Below are 25,454 nucleotides of genomic sequence, written 5' to 3'. Positions count from 1 at the left end.
ACTAGTAACTTTACTAAAGTAAATTCATTAAAGTAATAGTACTTTTACTTGAGTACAATATTTTAGTACTCTTTCCACCTCTGACGAAATGACAATAAACAACGTCTGAATGCTTGTATAAATGATATGAACCACTCCTAACTGAAATATGGCCATGTGTGCATGATTTTGAACCGCCCACTGAAGCGCTCTCTCTCTCTCTCTCTCTCTCTCTCTCTCTCTCTCTCTCTCTCTCTCTCTCACACTCACACACACACACACACACACACAGTAAAAGCTTAGCTTCTACTATCGAAGGGATGAGCAAACGCAAACCGGTACATTTTATATCACACTAAACCTGCTCGGATAGCATTTATTTTCGAACTCGAGAGGAGGAAAATTGATTAAAAGTACTGGGGAAAATATTACACGGTAAGTGCAGAACGCAACAGTTCTTCTCCTACAGAAATACTCGAGCTAACTATACCACTTTCAAATGTGAGCAAACGAATACAGACGTGTTGGTTTCTTGTCAGTTTTCTTGAGACCAGAATCCATAAGTTTTTGTGTAGCTAAATTAAAGCATTCTGCTTTTAGTAGGGACGTTATTTGAGTCAACTAAACAAAATTACTTGTGTGTTACTACATCCTGCATGTGCATGTGGTCGTTTTTTATCACGTTTATTGTGGTTTGGCTAACAAATATTATTGTTTTATGTCAGTGTCGCTTGTAAACATTCAGTTTTCATGTTTACATTATTGTTGTAAGTGAATTCTAAGCCCAGGTTGCTCTGTTTCTATTACGGGTGGGCGATATAACTCAAATCATCTGTTATCATACAGTACAGTATACACTGATCAGCCATAACATTAAAACCACCTACTTGTTTCTACACTCACTGTCCATTATATCAGCTCCACTTACCATATAGAAGCACTTTGTAATTCTACAATTACTGACTGTAGTCTATCTGTTTTTCTACAAATCTTTTAGCCTGCTTTCACCCTGTTCTTTAATGGTCAAGACCCCCACTAGACCACTACAGAGCAGGTATTATTTAGGTGGTGGATGATTCTCAGCACTGCACTGACACTGACATGGTGGTGGTTTGTTAGTGTGTGTTGTGCTGGTATGAGTGGATCAGACACAGCAGCGCTGCTGGAGTTTTTAAATACCGTGTCCACTCACTGTCCACTCTATTAGACACTCCTACCTAGTTGGTCCACCTTGTAAATGTAAAATCAGAGACATTTACATTTTACATTTTCAGCATTTAGCAGACGCTTTTATCCAAAGCGACTCAATGAGCAATTGAGGGTTAAAGGCCTTGCTCAGGGACCCAACAGTGGCAACCTGGTGGTGGCGGGGCTTGAACCGGCAACCTTCTGTTTACTAGTCCAGTACCTTAACCACTGAGCTATCACTGGCCATCGCTCATCTATTGCTGCTGTTTGAGTTGGTCATCTTCTAGACCTTCATCAGTGGTCACAGGAAGCTGCCCACGCGGCGCTGTTGGCTGGATATTTTTGGTTGGTGGATTATTCTCAGGGCTTACAACTGTAATAATATGTAATATTCCACTTATACCTATTCTTACACGTTTATGTTCATGGTGAAATAAGAAGTGCAATATGTAATTTATTTACAATAAGTGCAATACATAATATACTTTGCATATCCAAATGTATATATTACTTTTTAGATATTTTTATATATATATCACTTTTGTATATATTACTTTCTTGATATTTCTTAAGAGTAAATAGCTACTCACTATGTGTGCAATATTTTTCACTTAGTTGTATTTCTTTCTGTTTTTACTGTCTTCATACTGCTGTAGCAAGTTAATTTCCCTAAGGGGATCAATAAAGTCTTATCTTATCTTCTCAGTCCAGCAGTGACAGTGAGGTGTTTAAAAACTCCATCAGCGCTGCTGTGTCTGATCCACTCATACCAGCACAACACACACTAACACACCACCACCATGCTATTGTCACTGCAGGGCTGAGAATGATTCAACACCCAAATAATATCTACTCTGTGGTGGTCCTGGCAGAGTTCTGACCATTGAAGAACAGCATGAAAGGGGGCTAACAAAGCATGCAGAGAAATAGATGGACTACAGTCAGTAATTGTAGAACTACAAAGTGCTCCTCTATGGTAAGTGGAGCTGATAAAATGGACAGTGAGTGTGTGAGGTGGTTTTAATGTTATGGCTGATCGGTCCGGTGTATGTAATCTACCACTAACTATATATCACAAGATTGTGTGTGACATTTCTCTGCAGAATATTCACATGGCACATCTGAGCAGCCTTTGGGTTACCAACTATTGCTTGTTTGTTTATTAGGATTTTAACATCATGTTTTACACTTTGGTTACATTCATGACAGGAAACGATAACTACTTATTACACAAGGTTCATCAGTTCACAAGGTTATATCAAACACAGTCTTGGTCAATTGTGTAGCTCCAGTTCACCTCACTTGCATGTTTTGGACTGTGGAGCACCTGGGGGAAACCCATGCAGACACGGGAAGAACATGCAATCTCCACACAGAAAGGACCTGGAATAACTCTGTTTCTTTATTGTAACATTTATGTTCAGAAATTATTGTTGTTTGGTGGTGTCCCCACCTGTACAAGTAAAAAAACAGAAAGAAAAAGTGGAAAGTGGGCCAAGGTCTTTAAAGACGAGCTAGTTGGACATCAATAACAATGTACAGAACTAGAGCACTTCTTGATATATTTGCTCACAATGATTTGCACATGATTTCATCCTGAGCCACTTAAAAGCAAGTACACAACTACAACAAGAACCACACTTAGATCTAGTTACGTTCTATGTCTGTCAGTGTGTGTAATCATTCACATACTTGTCTTTATTGCAAACAGGATCTTATGTTTATAATATGGATAACATTAACATAGGGAAAAAACAGACCTACAAACAAGAGAAATTTATATACGGTAACTGCGGTTGTATTGCTATTTAAGTTATGAAACATTTACGTTATGAAACGTCTAAGGATTTTTGTGGAAAAAAAAAACACAAATCAGAAGAATAGTGTTGTTGTTTTTCATCATTGACAGATTGGTCAGAAATCATTGTAAACTGTAAAACAACCATTATTGTTTTCCTGTCGACTTAATATTCCATGCTAACAAGTAAGTCTGGATTAGTGCTCCATTATTTATTAGCAAGTTTGTGGATCTAAATCATTATTATTATGGATTTTTTCCCACATACCATGGTTTTACAGTTTGTTGTAATGTAAACATTAAAAAAAAAAAAAAAAATATATATATATATAGCCCAGACTATCAAGATTTGCATCTGTACCTATTGTTCGTCAAACAATTCACTTGTATAAAACAGTATGCTGCATTTGTAAATGTTGAGTATGGTGCTTGGGGGGTATGGCAATCTATAAAGCTACCCCATCTAGTGCTACCAGGCTAATTGGGCGCTGAACAGACTAAATGGGCAGTGTCTGGGGAAGGTCAAATGTGGTATTTATATCACCTCTTTGCTGCTTGATTAAGGTGCCAGCACAAGCTAAGGAGATATATTTAAAGTATAGCATGTTCTACCTTGTGTGTTATGGCCCTATGTAGGAATCCACCAATGCCTGGTAAAAAAAAAAGAGCCCATTGACTTAACACATGTCAGAAAGGCACTTGAGGGATGTTGGTTGACAGTTCAGTTTGACATTCACTATTTATTTATTTGCTGAATTTAAGAAAATCAAAACCCATACACTTTTGCACATGCAGCAGTTTGAGGATGTGTGGCTGATTTAAATTAACCAATGTGGATTATGATAAAGGGTGTCCAAAGACTGTAAAATCACAGATACACTCAGAGAGGATTTTGGTTTAATACATTGATTGTTGTATTTTATTTTTAAGAGGTATACATGTAATGGCAACATACAGCACATATCATTTATGTGAACCTAGTACACATATTGTACTATGGAATATGGTTACAGAACGTTGTCTCAGTAATAGGGATGTAACGATACACACTACCCACGATGCCATGCGATTCACGATACTGGGTTCACAATATGATTTTTTCCTGATTTTTTTAACTGAAATTGAAGACAAATTATGACAAAGTTTCCTTTGATTATTTCTCTTGAAAAAAGAAAATGCTGTATTTGTGATTCTTTTATTAATCTAAATAATAAATGCCCTTTTATTTCTAAGGTAGGTACAACCTATGCAAAACAATTTAGAATTAAGCCCAATTTGGCTGAAAAAACCTGAATTTGGCAACCAGGCATATAACGCCAGTGACGTCAACCAGGCGAGGTGTATAGTGCCAGTGCCCTCTGCTGTTTAAAGTGATTATCAATTCATTTTACATGTCAAATCGATTTGAAACGTGGACTTTTTTAATCGGTTATTAACATCCCTACTCAGTAACCATGAAGATAAGAGTATCTAGCTCCATAATAGGTATAATACAGAAAATAGCAAAATAGGGTTCGGAAATCCCTACATTATATATTCCAAATTTGTTAATATTTAGTGGTATATAAGATGGAAGCACACATTTCTGCTCTGATATTTGTATCTTTAACGTTATCTCCCGGTCATGCTCTGCCTGTCACATTATTGTTATAACTGTCTCCCCAGTGAGCAGTTACAAAACTGTAAGAATTTCTTGACTGTGCATTTCATGTTTAATTTTGTGTGTCACAACTGCCACAGCTGCTCCCATTAGGCAGGCAGAAGTCAAGGCTAAAGAACAGGCACTAAATTTAGGTGTCACAGTTTTTCAATGCAATCTTGAGGAACATCCTTGAACGTGAGAGCTAAATGTGCATTTATTTTATCAAGCGTTTATTCTACCTTTATCTTAAAGGCCAACTGGGTGGAGAAAGATCATAAGGGGTGCTACAAACCATTAAAATGATTTATTCACTTTTTGTGCCTCTAATACTGCCTATTTTGCATGGAAATCAACCATGTTTTGGTTTAAGGTCTACAGGGTCTGTGGGGTGCGTCTAAAATTAGACCCACAGGAGGAATGTAAACACAACATGTATCATGGCTTAGCCGCGAATATAGTTCGGCAGTGAGCCTAGTTAAGAGTTGTGTCCTTCTGCATTGCTAATTTGACAGGCAGAGGTGGCATGGAGGCTTTGATGTTTGTTAAGTCAGTTTTTCCCAACAGACCTGTGCCTTGTAAGCATCAGTTTGTGAGCGCTCCAGGTGGAGGTTTTTCTGTACATTATGGTTTTCTCCCTCGCAGACTTGCCAGTTCTGTGGGCAATACAGCTACTTCTCTGATGCAGAGATACCTTGCTTGTGCAATGCCAACTTCAATGCCAACACTTATCTCATGGCATTTTTGGGCAAATATTTTATTTATTTAGGATTTTAACATCATGTTTTACACATTTTGGTTACATTCATGACAGAAACGGTAGTTATTCGTTACACCAGATTCAATATTTCACAAGTTTAAGGTCAAACACAATCATGGACAGTTTTGTATCTCCAATTAGCCTGACTGCATGTCTTTGGACTGTGGGAGGAGCTCCCGGAGGAAACCCACACAGACATTGGGAGAACATGCAAACTCCACACAGAAAGGACCCGGACCGGATCAAACCCCGGACCTTCTTGCTGTGAGGCGACAGTTTTACCCACTGAACCATTGTGCTGCCGCCCTTTTGAGAAAAAACTACACTAAATGGCCAAAAGTATGTAGACACCTGACAATGATCTTATTGGATATCCAATTTTAAAATCATTGCCATTAATATGCCAGCTTCCGTCTTTTATGAAGGTTTTCCATCCAGGCTTTCAGAATTTTGGGGCCTATGGGAATTTGTGCCTGCTCTTTGTGAGGTCATACACTAAAGTTGCACTGTCATGATGTAACAAGTAATGTCTTACACAAACTAATTAATGAGTTCAATAACAATTATTATTGTAATATAGTATATTATTTTTGTTTTTATTCACCTGTAAGTAATAGTTGTGGCTGAAACCGATAACATAATAATTCGAGGGGTGTCCACATACTTTCTGCCATATTGTGTATATTTCAGTAGCGTTTTTTCATCTCCTCCTGAATTCCTTTTATTCATGGAATAGTGTCCTGGTTGAGTGAAAGGTTTTCTCTCTTCTTTTTGGTAGCGTTCTTTCACCCCAGCCCCCCTCCACCCCATTCAAACATGTTTGCCTTGAGCCGCAACCTTCACAACTGTTTTTCAGCCCACTGTAAAGTTTCTTTCCCTCAAAGCACTTGTCAAACTCAATGACTTAATGGTTAATTGCTTATCTGGAACAACAAAGTCCTTGCTCTCAAGGAAACTCAGAAAAACAACGTTCCAGGTCCTGGACCACTCGCTTTATCATGAGGAAACAGATCCTCTAGTTTAGATCTAAAGCTAAGATAGTTCATTCAGCATGATTTGCTTTCATAATGAGCTAATGACATGTAATAAGCAACGGCCACATTCAAGGTGACTAAGGCCTACATCTGAAATGTTGACTTGTGTTTTTTTTTTAAGAAAACAAAGATGTCCATAGTCTGCTTTAATATCAAAACCTGCTGCCAAATATCAGTCTATCATTTCAGGGAAAATATGTCAGGAAAATCCCTTTCAGAATGGAGTCTCTATCCTGCTATCCACTGGTATTTATCCCTGGGCTTTTGTTAATACTGCTAAAACTGCTTAAAAGGAGCAGCAGTCCCAGCTGAGGTCTGATTGGCAGGTGAAAGGGGAGATTTAGAGGCAGCAGGATTACTGAAATGTGTATTTGGGAGAAGAAAATGGCTCAGTTGACGCCTGGCTCTCCTCTCTCTGATTAAACAGGCTAAGCCACATTTACTGAGAGAGGAAGAGAGATGGGAAAAGGGCTGACATGCCAGTGTCCAAACTGATTTCGGGTCACCACTCACCATTACACTTTTGTACCTCTTCCAACCTAAACCACTGAGCATTTAGGTAATTGGACAGTTTAAGTTAATTACGTACTCTGATAGTGTATTGAAAGCAGACACGGCTGGGTGAAACTTTGTGACTCCCAGGGGTTAAACCTTGTCGTCATTTCCAGAAGAGGTCAGGAATTGCAAAGTAAACACACCTGTCAGTCTTTACAATCAGAAGGACTGCGGAGCCAGCTTCTCATCAGCATACGTTTGCTCAGATTTACTTGTGAGATAGATGTTTTTAGTCAGGCAGTAGTTTTTAATGAATGCTGTTACAGTAAGTATTGTAATTTATTTATCTTTATTAACTGCTTCATCTTTATCAGGGTCACAAAACAGGAATACACATGCACCAAGCTCAATTATTCAAATAGGCGCCATTTGGATTAGCCAGTTTCTTTTCTGCATGTATTTTGGAAGGACAAATGTGAATGGAGTATCTGGAGGGAGCCCATACATAAACTGATCAGCCGTAACATTAAAACCACCTCCTTGTTTCTACACTCACTGTCCATTTTATCAGCTCCACTTACCATATAGAAGCACTTTGTAGTTCTACAATTACTCACTGTAGTCCATCTGTTACTCTGCATGCTTTGTTAGCCATCTTGTTCTTCAATAGTCAGGACTCTCACAGGACCACTACAGAGCAGGTATTATTTGATTGGTGGGTCATTCTCAGCACTTCAGTGACACTGACATGGTGTGTTCGTGACTGTTGTGCTGGTACGAGCAAAACGAGTTTTTAAACACCTCACTGTTACTGCTGGACTGAGAATAGTCCACCAACCAAAAATATCCAGCCAACAGCGCCCAGTAGGCAGCATCCTTTGACCACTGATGAAGGTCTTGAAGATGACCAACTCAAATGACAGCAATGCAATAAAATACATCTACAAGGTGGACCAACTAGGTAGGAGTGTCTAATAGAGTGGACAGTGAGTGGACACGGTATTTAAAAACTCCAGCAGCGCTGCTGTGTCTGATCCACTCATACCAGCACAACACACACTAACACACCACCACCATGTCAGTGTCACTGCAGTGCTAAGAATTATCCACCACCTAAATAATACCTGCTCTGTGGTTGTCCTGTGGGGGTCCTGACCATTAAAGAACACGGTGAAAGCAGGCAAAAAAAGTATGTAGGGAAATAGATGGACTACAGTCAGTAATTGTAGAACTATAAAATGCTTCTATATGGTAAGTGGGGCTGATAAAATGTAGAAACTAGGAGGTGGTTTTAATGTTATGGCTGATCAGTGTACATTGGAAGAGCATTTCAAACTCCTCACAGACAGTGACCGAAAGCAAACCTGGCTCGCTGTTGACGTTCCAGTTACTAAAGGTCTCGGAGTGGGGTTGAGGTCAAGGGTCTGTGCAGATTATTGGAGTTCTTCTCTTTAAACCTTATCTTTATAGAACTTTGTGTACAGAGGCACGGTCACGCCAGATTAAAAAGGGCATTTCCCAAAATTTTGCCAAGCAATCTTGATCTTTTCTCTAAGTGGTATATGAGAGTATAGTGTGTTTACAATGAAACAGATGAACAAATGTAATAGGTACTTTTAATAAAACATTAATGGTAATAAAAGTACAGTAATTATGTGCAGTGGTAGCTTAGTGGTCTCTAAAAGACTCGTCACTGACAATGCCACGTTTGGGCATTAACCCTCACTTGTTAGCATTGTATTTAATCGTAATTGTAATTGTAAATCGTAATTAATGGCATTAAACTAGGTTTAAATTAACTGCTCACATCACAGAACATGGAAACTGATCTATGACTGTGATCAGCAACATTGTTATATTATTACTATTTTAGGTGAATCATTATTTTTGTCAGAAATGGCTAGGATTTTCATTTAGGTTTAAATAGACCACTGAAGTCGTGTCGTCATTTTGTAGTCCACGCCATGTTGTTATGCCCATATTTGGTCTAAGGGTCTAAGAGAAATAAAGAGAAATTTTGAATGGGAAAAATGAATGGAGATTTCGCAAATTTCCTCTCTCGCATCCTGTAGTCATAAAAAATGTTCCAAAGCTGTTACATTTTGTTTTATGGAGATCCTTCTGTCTATTATCACTGGATCCTCTGAATTACGAAGTCGTTAAAGAGTCAAAATATGAAAACTGCTACATGTAAGCTAATGTTACTGCACACTGAATTAACATCACTAGACTGGAAGCCTCTTAAATTTGTGTTTATTTTTTCTTTTATAAGCCTCTTAAATAACCGCACAAGGCAGCGCGATTCAACAGTGTAACAGTGGAGTGATATTCACGAGTTTTATTTTATATTTTTAGTAGCTAGCTACATTAAAGTAGAAAGCAAGGATGGTTGGGTGTTACGCCTTTGGTTGTACTCAACAAAAGCGGGCTGCTCTTTCCGTCAATTCGATTGGTGTAGTTCAGTGACGTCTAATTAATGCGCAGTAGCATTAGCTTTCGTGTAGCATTATTAGTATTACGATCCTTTAAAAACCTCGTAATTCAGAGGATCCAGTGATGTACAAGAGAAAAATGTACATAGGACAAAACGTAGAGTGTTCTGAACATGTTTATTTAGCACAGGATACGTTAGAGCCGATTTTTTTAAAACCCCATTCATTTTTCCTATAGGAAATCTGACTTAGACCCGGGTCTCCAAATATGGGCATAACGAGGACTACAGAATGACGCACGACTTCAGTGGTCTATGCACATAAACATTTGTGACACAAATGTAAAATCTAAGCTCAGTGTTGTTATTTAAAGACAGTATCAACTTGCATTTTGTAAACGCAACATGCATAAGAAAAGAGCCCCAAAATATATGCAAAATGATTGTTGATGGTGTTCATAAAGCACCCAGTATCTAGTAGCACCAGTGATACTTGTTGTAGGATACTGCAGTAGTAGAATGCACACCAGTTGTAAGTAAGTGTGAATACATGAGTTATTTTTAAAGATTTATAAATTTGTCTTCTTAGCATAGCCTTCTTATTAGTAATCAGGATCGACTACAGTGACATTTATGTAGGGCTATGCCGACTTGGAACAGTGATCGGTTTCCAAGGTGAGTCTCACAACACAGCTTCTAAGTGAAAGGTGCACAACAGGGTCAGAATGTAGCGAGAATGCATTGAGGCGTCAGCAGAATGCATGGAAGCACAGGTGACCGACACTGCTGGTTATTTTATTGACAGTCTCTGCGCCTCATTAAACATTAATTTGCTTTAGCTGGCGGAGTCCCTTTAAATCTTTGCCTCCTTGCCTGATCCTTGCTGGTTTGTCTATTTACATGCTTTCTTTGAAGCCCTGATGCTTGTCCAGCCCAGTTTTTGGTGGCCGCTTATGGCTTTGGTCATCATGGTGAAGTGCATCTGATTCCTTGCAGTTATCTGACTGTGGTATAGGAATCCATGGTTAACTTGAGCTGCATCAGTAGGTGAATCTCTCACTTCCCATGTATAGCCACTGCCAGTTTTTACTGAGTTCTTTTTTGTTATCCTTTTTTTGAGAGCTTGGGTTGTCACATGCTGGAGGACCTAGCAGCTGGCACATATGTAACAACAAGGTTCTCGTGATTCCCTATCTGATGTTTACCTTTTCTTTTGCGACTCTTTTGCCACAGTATTGTTCAACTTTGGTTAAGCAACCTGCAACTGGCTCCTTTTTCTACATCTCGCAGGTGATGTTCACCTGGTGCACTTATACCCCTTTTCCACCGACTGGTCTGCGTGTTTCCACCGAAAAAGAGCTTCCAGACAGCGAACTAGGGTTCTAATCTGGCACCACAGAATACTTGGTTTTTCAGCGCGAACCGTGGCGTCATATGTGGGCATGTCGCAGTGTAGAGGTTTGGACGCTTTCACATTAGACATGATAACATTATATAGAATTTAAAGCACTTTCATCTTTTAAAGTTCACCTGATTAAATTTTAAACCAGTTTGCCGCTGATATTCGCTGATATTTTCAAAGCGATGAACTGTGTGATATGACGTGGTAAAAGTGACCCAGGCAGTATAAACGCCTAATGTGAAAAATAAAGCGTAACACAGTGCAACACCTATGAATTTTGACAGGACAGAGTGTTTATAACCAGAAATAACGGAGAGAAATTGAGTGTTCTGTGTCGTACTTTTAGTACATTAAAACACGTTACGCTTTATTTAGGTGAAGCTTTTCACGGATTCAGAACCCCGAGCTGCAAAACCACCACACGTGAAGTTAATATGGCTAAACACAGATACATGTGGCTTTTAGAGTGGATTTGATGGTTATTTCACACAAATGGATGTTAGTGAACTAAAGAAAACAACAATGTCTTCTTATCACCAATAGTTGAGCGATGCTTTTTGCATAAAAACGAACATCTGTAACAACAGCACAAATGCTCGCACATAATCTACACACTCCGCCATCATGTTACTACTCTTTACTTTCGTTGTGTAACCGCCACCGTTGATGACGCAGGCTTGGTTCCCAAAAACTGGTGGAAACGCAGATCGGTTCTCTACAAAACACCGAGGTTCGAAGAGACCTGAACAGAACCGGTTCAAGAATCATGTGTGCTATTTGTATTGGTACACATAGATCCAGAACAGTTTGTTAGTGCTGTCTGCTGTTTTCTGCTGTTTTATACTTTTTAAATCTGGTTTGATCAGGTGTGATTAAAAAGGAAAATCACCTGTCAACTATCACCCAATCAACTGTGCTGGCTTTTCAGGACTGGAGTTGTACACCTGTTGCAATGCCACCCATTAACAGACTTGTTTCTTGGTGGTTCTTTGATTACATCCTCCATCTGGACAAATTTTCTGTAGCATTAGGCGACTGTTTGGGGATTCGTCCAAACCTTGGTAGGAGTTCTGCTGGAAAATAGTTCTAGCTGGAAAATAGGCGTCCACAGTTTCTTTACATTTAATTTAGGACTTGCTTCATCACTCCCTGAGATCGTAGTCCAGCTGTATTCTGTCTGTTCACAGCCATCGAATGCTGTGCGGGTTTTGATTAATGCTTTAATAGAGAGCTTTATTGTGCCAACCCCACCTGCCTGCAGCTCAATTGGTTCCACCTAATTTCCCCACCGATATGAATGGCGACTCAGTAGGGTCTGTTTCCACCCTAATAAATGCAGACCAGTGCATTGAGCAAGCCAGCCAGACCCATCTGTAAAGCTTTGTGTGAGCTCAGTACGGGGGGAGTGTAGATAAAGCTCACAGGTGTCTTTAGTTCTGTCTGCTTTTAGATGCTAGTCAGGAAGCTGGGCCATGCTGTGTGTCAGCTAATTAAAAAAAAGTAAAAGAGAAGAAGCAGCGCTGTGTGTAACAATCAGACGTCTCTTCTCTCGTGCCCCATGGTCCTTGTAAGAGGGCAATGCAAAATATGCAGAGACAACTTGCAGTCCCATCTGCCTCTTCTTTTCATCTGGTGTATGTGGGTATCACCATCTTTTTTGGGAGCTCAGCAGGGAAACAGACCATGACCTGTGCAGTACACACTACACAGACACAGCATTTCTGCCCTGCATTAAGTTTGTTTGATGGTGGTTGTGCCCATTTCCATAAAATATGAAGTAATAGAAGTACTAAATAATAAAAACAGGGGTGCCAGTGGACTTCAGCTGGGGTTCAACTCAAGGTACATAAAGAAAGCCATGCATTGAGCCATGGAGATGCACTTGTTATGCACTTCTGTTATACCACAGGATGATGTTGAGAAATATTTACAAATAATCCCAAACTGTACAAGAATAAATTTTCTCCCCTAATCTAGTCGTGTCCAATTACCCTGAATGTGTTCTCTATACTGATTTGACCCTTCACCGCTGACTGAGGACGCCTCTCAACTGACATACGCCCCCTCCGGCACGTACAGTCAGTACAGACTGCATTTTTCACCTGCACGAGTCGAATTCATACACTGACGAGCACCGTGTATGTAGGGCCACACCCCCATCAGCATTATCCCTCAGCCCTGTGCAGGCGCCATCAGTTGCACCAGTTATGAGGACCTATGATCCGACTTTTTTTACCCTCTAACCCTGAACAACATCCAATCGTTGTTCATGCAGCCGCCCAACCTAGTCAGAAAGGCAGAGCTGAGATTCGATACAATGTATTCGAAATCCCAACTCTGGTGCACTAGCGTACTTTTACCGCTGCGCCACCTGAGAGGCGAAGGAAGGTCATTTAATAAAAGATGGTAAAGTGAATACAAGTTTGTGCTTCAAGAAGAAAAAACGGTACGTCTCTTGTGTTATGAGTCTGTGTCTGTGGTAAAGGAGTATAATATGAATGTAGATATACAGTACATTATAAATATACAGTATAAATTTGGCATTTTGACACCGAAGACAGAATTTAGCCTCCAAGAAAAACATCAGATTGTCCAAGACTATAATCTCAGCAGGATACGTTACAATTGGCCCTTTGAGGGCCACCATAATGCAAATGTGGCCTTCGGTGAAAATGAGTTTGACACCCCTGGTATAGGGTTTCTTTTGTCATATTTTATTCTTCAGAATGAGCCACACATTTTTAATTGGGAACAGGTTGGTTTAGCACCCCCATTCTCTGATTATGCAGTCATGCTGTTCTAACATGACATTGTTCACATATGGCTTTTGCTGTGAATAGTAGTTTGCATTGTAGATTTGCAGACCTGCAGCAAGATGTGGTAGCAGCAGGCACTGAGGTTTCAGTTTGAGTTTGTAAAGGCGCATACTAAGCTGACTCCATACTGACCCAAAAGCACAAGAAAAACCAGCTCTGATATGCTCAAAACCATATATATACAGTATATACTGATCAGCCATAACATTAAAACCACCTCCTTGTTTCTGCACTCACTGTCTACTTTATCAGCTCCACTTACCATATAGAAGCACTTTGTACTTTTACAATTACTGACTGTAGTACATTTATTTTTCTACATACCTTTTTAGCCTGCTTTCACCCTGTTCATCAATGGTCATGACCCCCACAGGACCACCACAGAGTAGGTATTATTTATTCTCAGCACTGCAGTGACAATGACATGGTGGTGGTTTGTTAGTGTGTGTTGTGCTGGTATGAGTGGATCAGACACAGCAGCGCTGCTGGAGTGTTTAAATACCGTGTCCACTCACTGTCCACTCTATTAGACACTCCTACCAAGTTGGTCCACCTTGTAGAGGTGTTTAAAAACTCTATCAGCATTGCTGTGTCTTATCCACTCAATACCAGGACAACACACACTAACACCACCACCATGTCAGTGTCACTGCAGTGCTGAAAATGACCCACCACCTAAATAATACCTGCTCTGTAGTGGTCCTGGGAGAGTCCTGACCATTGAAGAACAGCATGAAAGGGGGCTAACAAAGCATGCAGAGAAACAGATGGACTACAGTCAGTAATTGTAGAACTACAAAGTGCTCCTATATGGTAAGTAAAGCTGATCAAATGGACACTTAGTGTTGAAACAAGGAGGTGGTTTTATCAACAGTCCTTTATCTGGCTTGTCTGTGTCTTAAGGGAATACTTCTGTTTCTGTTTTCTAACAATATAAATTAAGGACTGTTAATGTGAGATGATTTCATTTGTTCTACGTTGGCCATGCATGAAATGTTGTCTTTTATTTACTCACTATCAGTTAATTAAAAATTATAATAACAAGGTCACTGAAGCGTACATTCAATGGAAAGTAAAAACAAATAAAGTGTTTACAGAATTAACTTTAATCCTCAAATTATAATGCTTTGAATTTTTGGGGGTCGTTTGGATCCTTTAATGCATTTTTTGGTAAACTGTGTTAGCCGGCAATTATTGTTGTGACAATTGGAGTACAATGCCGTTTTTAGTCTCTGCTCTTCTTTACTCTGTCACAAGACCTCATGGGGATTTTCTTATGGGGAGTATTCCTTTCTCCATGTTTTTCTCCAAGATTTTAATATGCACCCTTTAGCTTGCCAAGTATAAAATGCATAATTCATTCTGTGTGAAGAATTATTGTTAGTGCCTTTAGTAAAACAAAAGACCTGTATGTTTGTCTCGGAGAATTAGTTGTAGCTCTGCCATATTTTATTAGCAGAGCTTTAAATGGTTTCAGTTTGGCTCTGCATTTTATCATGAGTTATGCAATGCCTCAAAGCCATACGTCTCCTTGATTCGTATCAGCTGTGAAATGCCTTTGATACCTCTTTAAACTGTTATGAATATTTCATAATCCACGTATGAATCTTTGTAATTTTGAAAACTTTATAAGGTACCCATGATGCCTCATGTATAAAAAAAGTTTTAGGAGTCACTACTGGCTTTTATTATTTCTTAGAAGTCATGGGTCATAAGCAGTTTTCTCATAGGTAACAATTGCACACCTATTGTTTATTTATAGCCATGTTATAACCTTTTATCCAAGGTCTACTTCATTTACTTTCAAGCTCCTCCATTTTTAGATTGCATGTCTGTCCTCTTGACTACAAGTCAGATGGTTCAGTGCCTCATAAATGTTTTTGTGCTTATATGACCATGGACTTGCAAATGACCTTGGTTGCCTGTATTTCTCTCTGTTCTCTCTTAGCACTTACCACAGGACTTAATTCATTTTACAATTGAAACGTATTCAAAAACCTACATTGGAAGTTAGATTTGTTTTAGTTATGTTTTCTTAGTTTCTATGTTTTCTTAGTTCACACTACATGATTTTTGCCCAGATTTTTGCTCGCCGACTGGTCAGCGTTAGATTTGCCGGCTCGGGAAACTCGGCTCTCAATCGCTATGTGTGAACTACTCAACAACTCGATCCGAGCGCCTGAAGAGAGATCTCTAGCATGTCAAATATCTGGATCTGAGTTTGCCGACTGGCAATGAGTGCTATGTCAAACAGCCAATGAGAATGCAAGATACGGGGTGATGGGAAACGCTGGGGCATAATGTAGTTTATATCAGAATACATCGGCACACACGTTTTACAGTATTTCTGACACCAACGTGCATTGCAAAAAATATTTATTAACCTCCAACTTACTATAGAACAAACCATGATGGTCGCGTAGCCAAATCCACTCAGATTCATTTATTTTTTCTCCTTGATTTTACGATTTTAAACTTTGATCGCTCACTACTTGTTGACGTGCATTTTCGGACGTGGTATCATTAAACATCTTGTCACTTCTCGCATTTGTTTTCATGACAAAACGTAGTTTGGGAGTCCAGAGAAGCCTGCGATTCCAGTTGGTGATAGATGGTGTAGTGTGAAACCCCCTATCGCCGATCTGTCGTGTAGTGTGAAAGCCACACCGACTTGAAAGACTCCCGATTACAAGAGATCCAGTCGTGTAGTGTGAACTGTACAGTGACCTGACAACTTGGAAAGTCATGTAGTGTGAACTTGGCATTAGGTTTATTAGGGTAAAGCAGTATAAATGCTGTAGATGCAACCTTTACTATTTTGTTACAATTTGGTTTAATAAAATTATGACGTCAAACAATTGAACAATTAAGTTTTAACCAGTTTTTCCTGGGACAGTAGGACAAATGCAAACACAAATAGAAAGCAGTGGTATTTAAAATGCTCCGTCATAGAAATTTAATTGAAAACAGCACAGAAGGGATTATGTATAACATTATTTATTATTACTTAAGCACTTTGTTGTATATATTTTTGAAAATTTTTGTATATATGGACTGATTCCTATTTTTGATACCTACAGCATCAAAAATTAGGATATGGCCAGTGTAGCACAGGGAAGTTTGTGGCATCTGATTTGGAACATTCTACAGATAGAACGGTAAAAGGTAACAGCTGATGCTACAGTAGCATGTGGATCCACAAGTCAACATGTTCTAGTTCCAAGTGAACGACTAATCCCAGGGGCTACCGATCTCATTATCACTAATGCACAGCACCTGAGCTTAACACTGTAAAGCTGTGCCTAGGGTTCAGTGGGGCGGTGAGTCTTTGCTTTAGGGCCAGACACAGTTATTAAGGTAGGCGCCTGGTATAGCGTTTGTTAGCTCATTTCAAAGAGTTCTTTAGAATATTGTTTAAGAAAACATATTACAGACACAAGTCTAAAGGATCAGTGATTCATGTTTTTTTAACCAGTTAGGATTTAAGAGAAGCATTGGTCTTGCATCGGAATCGGGGCCGATCAAGGCGTTTTTTAACTGATCGGTATCGGCTATACTAAGCCTGATTCTAAGCCCAATCGTCAGCATGTCCGCTGTGTGAAAATACTTTAAATTGGAAAGTGAAACAAGTCCAACAGCGAAGTGTAATGTCTGCAATGCGAGCGTTTCACGAGGCGGTAGGAGCAGAGCTGCGTTCATTACTGTAGAATTTTACTATTTATATGGTGTGTGAGTCAAGGATCACTCCGGTTCACAAAACAATAACTTTTAATCCCAGTATGAAAACTTCAGGACCATAACATACAGCTTTTACGAGTTTACGTGTTACAAGACTGAACGACATTTCAGTATCAAGCACTCTGATTGGCTTAGTTATGTAACCGAGCATCGTAGTGATGCACTTGCTTAATAAATAAATAAATACATGGTATATTCACAGATTGTCGGGAGCAGAACACTTTATTAACTTCTTCTGTTACGGTACCGAATAGCAGACAGCTAGAGTCATCGTGTTATCCAAGCACGCTATTCCATGCACTATCGAAGCCCCAAAGGGTCAAAACACACTCACTTTGCGTAGAAACGTCCATCAAACCATTGTCACAATACAACCACAGAACCATTGTTACAGTTACAACACGCATACAAGTACGGTGGCTCATAAGAAACAAACCAGATATCATTTAACCAAACGATCTACAATTACTACCAATTTGATACGGCACCTAAAAAATAAACACTCAGTCGAATACAGCGAGTTTATTATTATATGATGAGAAGAGGAACCGACTGTCCGCTAACACGGCAGAGATGCTGATTTTCCTCAAAAAGAACCTTCACTTCATTTTGAGTGTTCTAGTTTTACTACTACAGTGCTGCACTAAGTTTGTTTACTTCTATTTTGTAAAAATAAAAGAACATTAAGCAATAGCTTGGATACAGCCAATTCTTTCCCTACAGCACTGCAGAGCTATTCAGTTGTTAAACATATACATTGGATTAATTTGAATAACTGTAATGTACTTGATGTGTGCACTGTGTGAGCAGTATTATCTAGTTCTTATCGAGACAACATCTAGAAAATACAAGTATCGGTTTGAGACTCGGTATCGGATCGGGATAAAAATTAATGATCGGGATCGGGACATCCCTAACAATTATATATAACACTTATTTTCTTCTTTCATCCCACTAACTTCCTTCCTCCCACAATCAGGCTTTATGGGGGATTGATCACATTCGTACAATTTTTCTGCTGACCCATCAGTTAGCTCATGCTGTTTAGTGGACACCTCTGCTGCTTCACTACGTTGGTACGATCCCTGTTTTTGGTGTTTTTTTTTTCTTTTCCTTTTTTCTGTCACTCAGGTTTGTGTGATTGATATTAATTTTTCTTTGTCTTTCTTTTGTATCTGATTCTGCTTAGCCACTACACTTGGGTCCAGAATCAATTAGGTAGGGAATCTGCTGTTGCAGCCCTTTTCACCACCCTCTTATAATTAGCATGAAGAGACCATTAATCAAATGCTTAGTCGTGTATTATCCTTTACTAATGCTTTTAGAATCCAGTGTGTGTGAATCTCTTAAATAAATTGCATCTTTTTGACTGTTAACAAACATAAAGCTGTTTACCTGCTGTTGTTTTATTTTAAGATCGTACTGAAGTAAGATACCTGATCTTGAATCTTTATGACTGACAATGATGTGTCACTGCAGTGCTGAGAATGATCCACCACCCAAATAATGCCTACTCTGTGTTGGTCCTGTGGGGGTCCTGACCATTGAAGAACAGGGTGAAATGGGGCTAACAAAGCATGTAGAGTAATTGTCGAACCCCAAAGTGTTTCTATATGGTAATTGGAGTTGATAAAATGGGCAGTGAGTGTAAAAACAAGGAGGTAGTCAGAATGTTATGCCTCGGAGGTGCTCGGGTGGTGCAGAGGTAAAGTAGGCTAGCCCAATACTGCTGAGATTGGGGAATCCAGGAATCTTGGTTGGGCCTCTGCAAGGAAATGATTGACTAATGTTCAGGAAGGGATGGGGGGGGGGGAGGCCTAGCTATTAGGAGGTGTACATGTCGGTGTACTTTCACTGTCAGTCCTAAGCCCTAAAGGTTGTTCACATGCAATGTACACAAAATATTCCACTATAAATGCAATTAAGAATACAGAAAGAAAACTAGTGGGTGAAGAACATTCTCACTACTAGAGACAGGAGGAAAATATTAGCACTTTATTTTTCCATGGATCAGATTCATACAGAGAGCCAAATGAATCCACAGCACACTAAAATGCTTCGTTTCCTTATCCAGTGGCTTGTAAAACTATGTGAAAAGTATGCACATTTTGTTCACCTCTTGTTGGGGTTATCCTGCATCCTGACTATCTTCTAATATTTTAACATCAATCGAAAACAGGAACCCAGTAGATTCATGTCATTAAAAGAAGTTTAAGACTGTTCAGCATGGCCTAGTGTACAACAACGGAATCTGCAGTTCATCATGGTGGAAAGATTTAAAAGCCATTTAAGTAATGCTATTGTGGGTCGTCTGATTAGGTTCTGAAAGTCTTGGTGGCCCGTTGGAATCTGTTCAGTGGTTTTCTCTGGTGACATAAAGCTCCTGCCTTATTGCATTGAACTGAATAGAAAATGCATTAAGGCTCAGCGTGGACATAAATCCTAGGTCAGCACAAACGTATTAGTTATCGATTGTTGTGGTGTTATTGCCCTCAGCAGTGACCCTAATGAAATGATCAATGTGAGTGTTAATAGTACACAACACATAGAGATGATCTTCCAATAAGAGGTTAGTTGGTTATGTCTCGAGGCTGTGGGAAAAGCAGCTGCTGTCCGTGACCCAGTGGAATAATAAATTACTTGCAAACTGCGCTGTGCTTCTTTCCAGATTGTGTGACAGTAAAATAACTTGCAGTATATCTATGATGTTTAATTTAGCTGCATATTTCTTTGGTCTATTTGTGCACTATTTTTATTGAATAAACACACTCATGCTATTTGCTACATTTTAATGATTGGGTCCAGTGGCGTAACTTGGAGCTCATGGGCCCCACTGCAAAAAAAAATGTAGGGCCCTCTCAACAAATTTTGAGTTCTACAATTACTGACTGTAGTCCATCTATTTGTCTACATACCTTTTTAGCCTGCTTTCACACTGTTCTTCAATGGTCAGGACCACCACAGAGCAGGTATTATTTAGGTGGTGGATCATTCTCAGCACTGCAGTGACAATGACATGGTGGTGGTGTGTTAGTGTGTGTTGTGCTGGTGTGAGTGGATCAGACACAGCAGTGCTGCTGGAGTTTTTAAATACCGTGTCCACCCACTGTCCATTTTATTGGACACTCTTACCTAGTTGGTCCACCTTGTAGATGATCGCTCATCTATTGCTGCTGTTTGAGTTGGCCATCTTCTAGACCTTCATCAGTGGTCACAGGACGCTGCCCACGGGGCACTGTTAGTTGGATATTTTTGGTTGGTGGACTATTCTCAATCCAGCAGTGACAGTGAGGTGTTTAAAAACTCCAGCAGAATGATCCACCACCCAAATAATACCTGCTATGTAGTGGTCCTGGGAGAGTCCTGACTGCATCTTTTTACCTGCACGAGGCCAGTTCATATGCAGACCAGCCACACCCTGGTCAACACATTATTCCCCGACTTTGTGCAGACGCCATAAATCAGCCAGCAGATGTCATAATTGCCACAGTTATAAGGAACCCTGGTCCGGCTCATCTTAACTTATATGAACAACAGCCAATCGTTGTTCATGTACCCGCCCAGCCGGATGGCAGAGCTGAGATTCGAAACAATGTGTTCAAAATCCCAGCTCTGGTGTGCTAGCGTGTTTTACCACTGCGCCACCTGAGCGGCAAGATTGTTATTCTTTAATCTTTCAATCTTGTGTACTCTTGTGGCCTTAACAACAGAAATAACACAAATGCAAATGTTTAGCTGGTAGCTTATGTTGCATCTGCATTATTGTTAGGCTACGTATTGTTAGGCTACTTGTGTATATATACAATATGTTGGGACATACTTTTAAATGTAGACCTCTTCATGTCATTTTCATGTTTGACCAACGCTTTGTGTTTGTGCTAACACACCCTGGACAGGTCACCAATGAATCTCAAACATTTGTGAACCCCCACCATGTTTGATCATAAGTGCTGTGCTCTTTTCTCTGCCTTGTTTCATTTTCTGTAAATGGTACAAACTCCAGTTTGGCGTTTTTATGTCTTTGTGTCAGCAGTCAGTTCCTCCTGGGTGTCCTACCATAGTGTCCCATTTTTTTAAGAGGACAACGATAGTGCGAGCTAGTGCTGTGTCTGCAGAGCTGCTTTAATTTGTTTGGGGTCTGAGGTTCTTTGTACACCATTCTAATAGCAGTTTGTTGCTCTTCTATTATTTATTTATCTTCTACCCATGTCCAGGGGGTTCAGCTACATGGCCATGGGCTGTAGACTTTTTAATGATGTTGCACACAGTGGACACAGGAACAGTAGGTTTTCTGGAGATGGACTTGTAGCCCTGAGATTGTCCATGCTGTTGCACAATTTTGGTTCTCACATTATTGGACAGTTCTTTGCTTTTCTTTCTTTTCTGTATGCTCAGTGTAGTACCTACAGACACAAAGATAAATTGTGATTTGCACATTGTCAGCACAAGTTACTTTCCACAGGTGAGTAACTACAAATTAAAGGATCATCACAGGATTGAAATGCAGCTATTTCTAGAACTTTGAGAAGTTGCCAACAGTTTTGCCCAGTCCAACCCTGGAGTACTGTAAGAATGATATCAGATGTGATCTTTTTCTTAGCTTTTTGTGTTGTTTTAATGCAAACTAAAGAAAATAATATGTGAATACTAGGGTTGAGTATACACTGAGGGACTAGGGTATCGGTATCGGTCCGATATTGGCCCAAATCACTGGATCGGGTATCGGAAGAAAAAAAAAAAACGTGTAATCCGATCCGATACTGTTGCTTAATGTAAATAACACTTAATGTAAATAAGGCCATTGTTTGTGTGTAAAGCAAATAACACAAGACGATACGTTCCAACAGAGTGCCGTTTATTGCCAGCTCACTCACACTCACAATTAAAACACACTGATCTACTTAAACTTTTTGCATTAAAAAAAATCATCTACTACTGCCACATCCAAACACACTGTTTAAACACAATAAAAATCTCTTTATAAATGATTATCGCTCACCTGAGATAAAGAAAACCTATCTTGTCCCGGCTTGGAGATCTCTCACATCCTCAACGATTAATCCATTAGTGTTATGAAATAAAACAAACTCCATCGTTTCCCGTTTAGCCACAGATGTCCTCTTCAAAATCCAGCAGGGTTTTATAATCTAAAAACGTGACAGAACTTTAACAGGAAAATCTCAATCACGTTTGATTGACATCCACATCTTCCAATTGTAGACACTTTGGGCGACACGCCGTAAAGCGAGATGTGCCACGTGAACAACAGCTCAAACTTAAGTGAAACCAAAAATGCTGCTAAATGTTCTTTTTTGCATAAGTGTGATGTAGGTTCTGTATTTATTCCTTTAGAATATTTGTTTCACGGTCTGAGCATTGTTATGTAGATAGCTAGTTTAACCATGGTGCATTGAGACATGTATTATTACTGCTTAGTTGTTTGAGAGGAGAAATGACGGTATCTGATTGGAGTATCGGTATGGGCAGATACTTAAATTGCGGTATCGTATCGGACTTAAAAAAGTGATATCGAGCCAGCCCTAGTGAATACCAAGGGATTTGTATTTGTTTTCTTCCTAAACCAGACAAGACAAGCTCCAGGTCTATTAGGTTCCACAGGTGTGTCTAGAGCGTTTAAGTAAAGTCTAGTATTATTAAATTATGCTGGCAGACTTTAAGATGGTGCAGTGTGAACTCGCATGTTTTACCCACATGTTGTAACACTGGTCTGCCCGGGGGATTATGACCAAATGAAGACTTGCATACAGAGAAACACAAAACTATTGAACCACTATTGAACCACCTTAGAGAAAATATACCTTAGAAGTTCATTTGTTGTGTCCCCAGCACACAAGTCCTGAATAGATGTTTGGAACTGATTTCAATATTAATATAAAGAAACTGCTTTAAAATAATCCTAAAGTTGGATTAAATAGAAGTTTTTTTTAATACAGTGGTAGCTTGAAACTCAACGGCAATTGGTTCTGAGAGTGGAGTTGAGTTTAAAAGGCGTGTAGTTTCAAGGTACTTTTTCTGATAAGGATGTATAGGAAACCTGTCGTGTTCCATGGTCCCGTGGAACTGCATATATTTTAGGCTTATGTAAAATAATGGGGTTGTTTTTGACACTTATACAATAAAAATAACACATATAATATAAAAACACTGAAATACAATTGAAAACAGTTAAAATGAATAAAAAATGCACTTTACTTTTACTTTTTTATTGTTTCCTAATGCTTCTTATGCCTAGTTCACACTACATGAGTTTTGCCCTGATTTTCACTCGCCGACTGGTCGCTGCTAGATGTGTCCGCTCGGGAGCAACTCGGCGTTCGCTCGGCGATCTGAACTCGGCTCTCAATCGCTATGTGTAAACTACTCAGCAACACGATCCGAGCGGCACGGATCTAGCATGTTGAATATCTGGATCAGTCGGTTGCGACTGGCAATGAGTTTGGTGAGGGGCATAATATAGTTTCTATCAGAATACATCGGCACACACACAAGCTTTACAGTATTTGTGAACTTATCGTCCACGCCAAACCATAATACCAACACTGCATTACAAAAAATATTTATTAACCTTCAACCCGCTACAGAACAAAACAATCCTTGCTGGTCGCGTTGCCAAATCCACTCTGATTCATTTATTTTTCTTTTTCGATTTTACGCTGCACATCAGCACACAAACTTTGCTGATCGCTCGCTATTTGTTGACGTGCATTTTTGGACGTGGTATCATTAAACCCCTCGTCACTTCTCGCCTTTGTTTTCGTGACGAAACGTAGTTTGGGAGACCAGAGAAGCTCACCTGCGATTCCAGTTGGTGATGGATGGTGTAGTGTGAAACCCCCTATCGCCGATCAGTCGTGTAGTGTGAAAGCCACACCGACTTGAAAGACTCCCGATTACAAGAGATCCAGTTGTGTAGTGTGAATTGTACAGTGACCTGTCGACTTGGGAAGTCGTGTAGTGTGAACTTGGCATTAATCGTGGAGATGCTTGATGTTGGAACATTGTATTCCGTTAGGTAAAGGCATGAGAAGCAGCAAAATAGCTTTTGCGCTGCTGTGCTGTTATTTCCTATGGAGTATGGTGGTGCTCAAAGCCTAAAGTGACTTATTGTACTAAAACAAATGAGGAATTTCATTAGTGGTGAGAACTCATGAGCAATAATATTTAACAGCGGTTTAGTGCTTCTATGTCATTCTTTTAATATATTTTTAACAATAAGCATTTTAGACTCACTTGAAAAAAAGCTAATTCTTACAATTTCTCAGAACCCCGAGCTATAACACAAGTTTAAAAGTGAAACAGGAGGAAAATCTATCTAAACACAGATACATATGGACGCTTTCAGAGTCATTTTTTTTTTATATATAGTATTTTCTTTATGCATTTTCTCCCGTTTTTCTCCCTTTTTAGCGCGTCCAATTGCCCCATTGCATCATGCTTCCTCTCCACCAATGCCGATCTCTGCTCTAATTGAGGAGAACGAAGCTAACCCACGCCCCCACACGTGGGCAGCATGCCGTATGCATCTTATCACATACACTTTGACGAGTGCAGTGCAGCCTAGCTGCGGGTACGGAGGGACACACCCTGAGAGCACTCTTTCCTCATCTCTGTTCATGCGCCATCAATCAGCCAGCAGAGTTCGTAATTGCACCAGTCATGGGAGAGAGACCCTATCCGGCTTAGTCCCGCCCATATGAACAACAGGCCAGTCGGGGTTCTGAGAAATTGCAAGGCAGAGCTGAGATTCGATACGATGCATTCGAGATCCCAGCTCTGGTTCCAGCGTGTGTTTTTTTTTTACCGCTGCGCCACCTGAGCGGCCTGCTTTCAGAGTAATTTTGACAGTTATTCCACTCAAATGCAGATTCGTCTCATATTCGCACTTTGATGACATTTTACTGCACCGCTCAATCCAAGCAAAGATAAGTTGAGTTTAAGGGAAACGTTGAGTTTAAGGGTACATATTTCTCAACGAAAGGCATTGAGTTTCAAAGATTTTGAGTTTAGGGGACATTGAGTTTCAAGGTACTACTGTATTTTGTGTCAAGATTCTTGAAATGAGATATTATTTTGTTCTTTACATGAATCCAGTTCAGGATAGGAAAATCTGGGAGTTGATTCAGTGTTATAGAAAGATTGTTTTTCTCTTGCCA

General features: G+C 39.7%; 1 protein-coding gene across 2 annotated transcripts in view; it reads left to right on the top strand.

Annotated features, from left to right (window-relative positions):
* Positions 1-308: 308 nt before the first annotated feature.
* tspan18a (tetraspanin 18a) overlaps positions 309-25,454 on the top strand; it is a 65,787-nt gene continuing 40,641 nt past the window's right edge. For both annotated transcript variants that reach the window (XM_063013028.1, XM_063013027.1), the window contains exon 1: positions 309-414. The gene's annotated coding sequence lies outside the window, so the exon portion shown is untranslated. The remainder of the gene's footprint in view (positions 415-25,454) is intronic.

Source organism: Trichomycterus rosablanca, chromosome 17 (genome assembly GCF_030014385.1).
Source record: "Trichomycterus rosablanca isolate fTriRos1 chromosome 17, fTriRos1.hap1, whole genome shotgun sequence".
Taxonomy (NCBI): Eukaryota; Metazoa; Chordata; class Actinopteri; order Siluriformes; family Trichomycteridae; genus Trichomycterus; species Trichomycterus rosablanca.
Note: the sequence above shows the minus strand (reverse complement) of the source record. Positions and strands in the feature narration are given on the sequence as shown.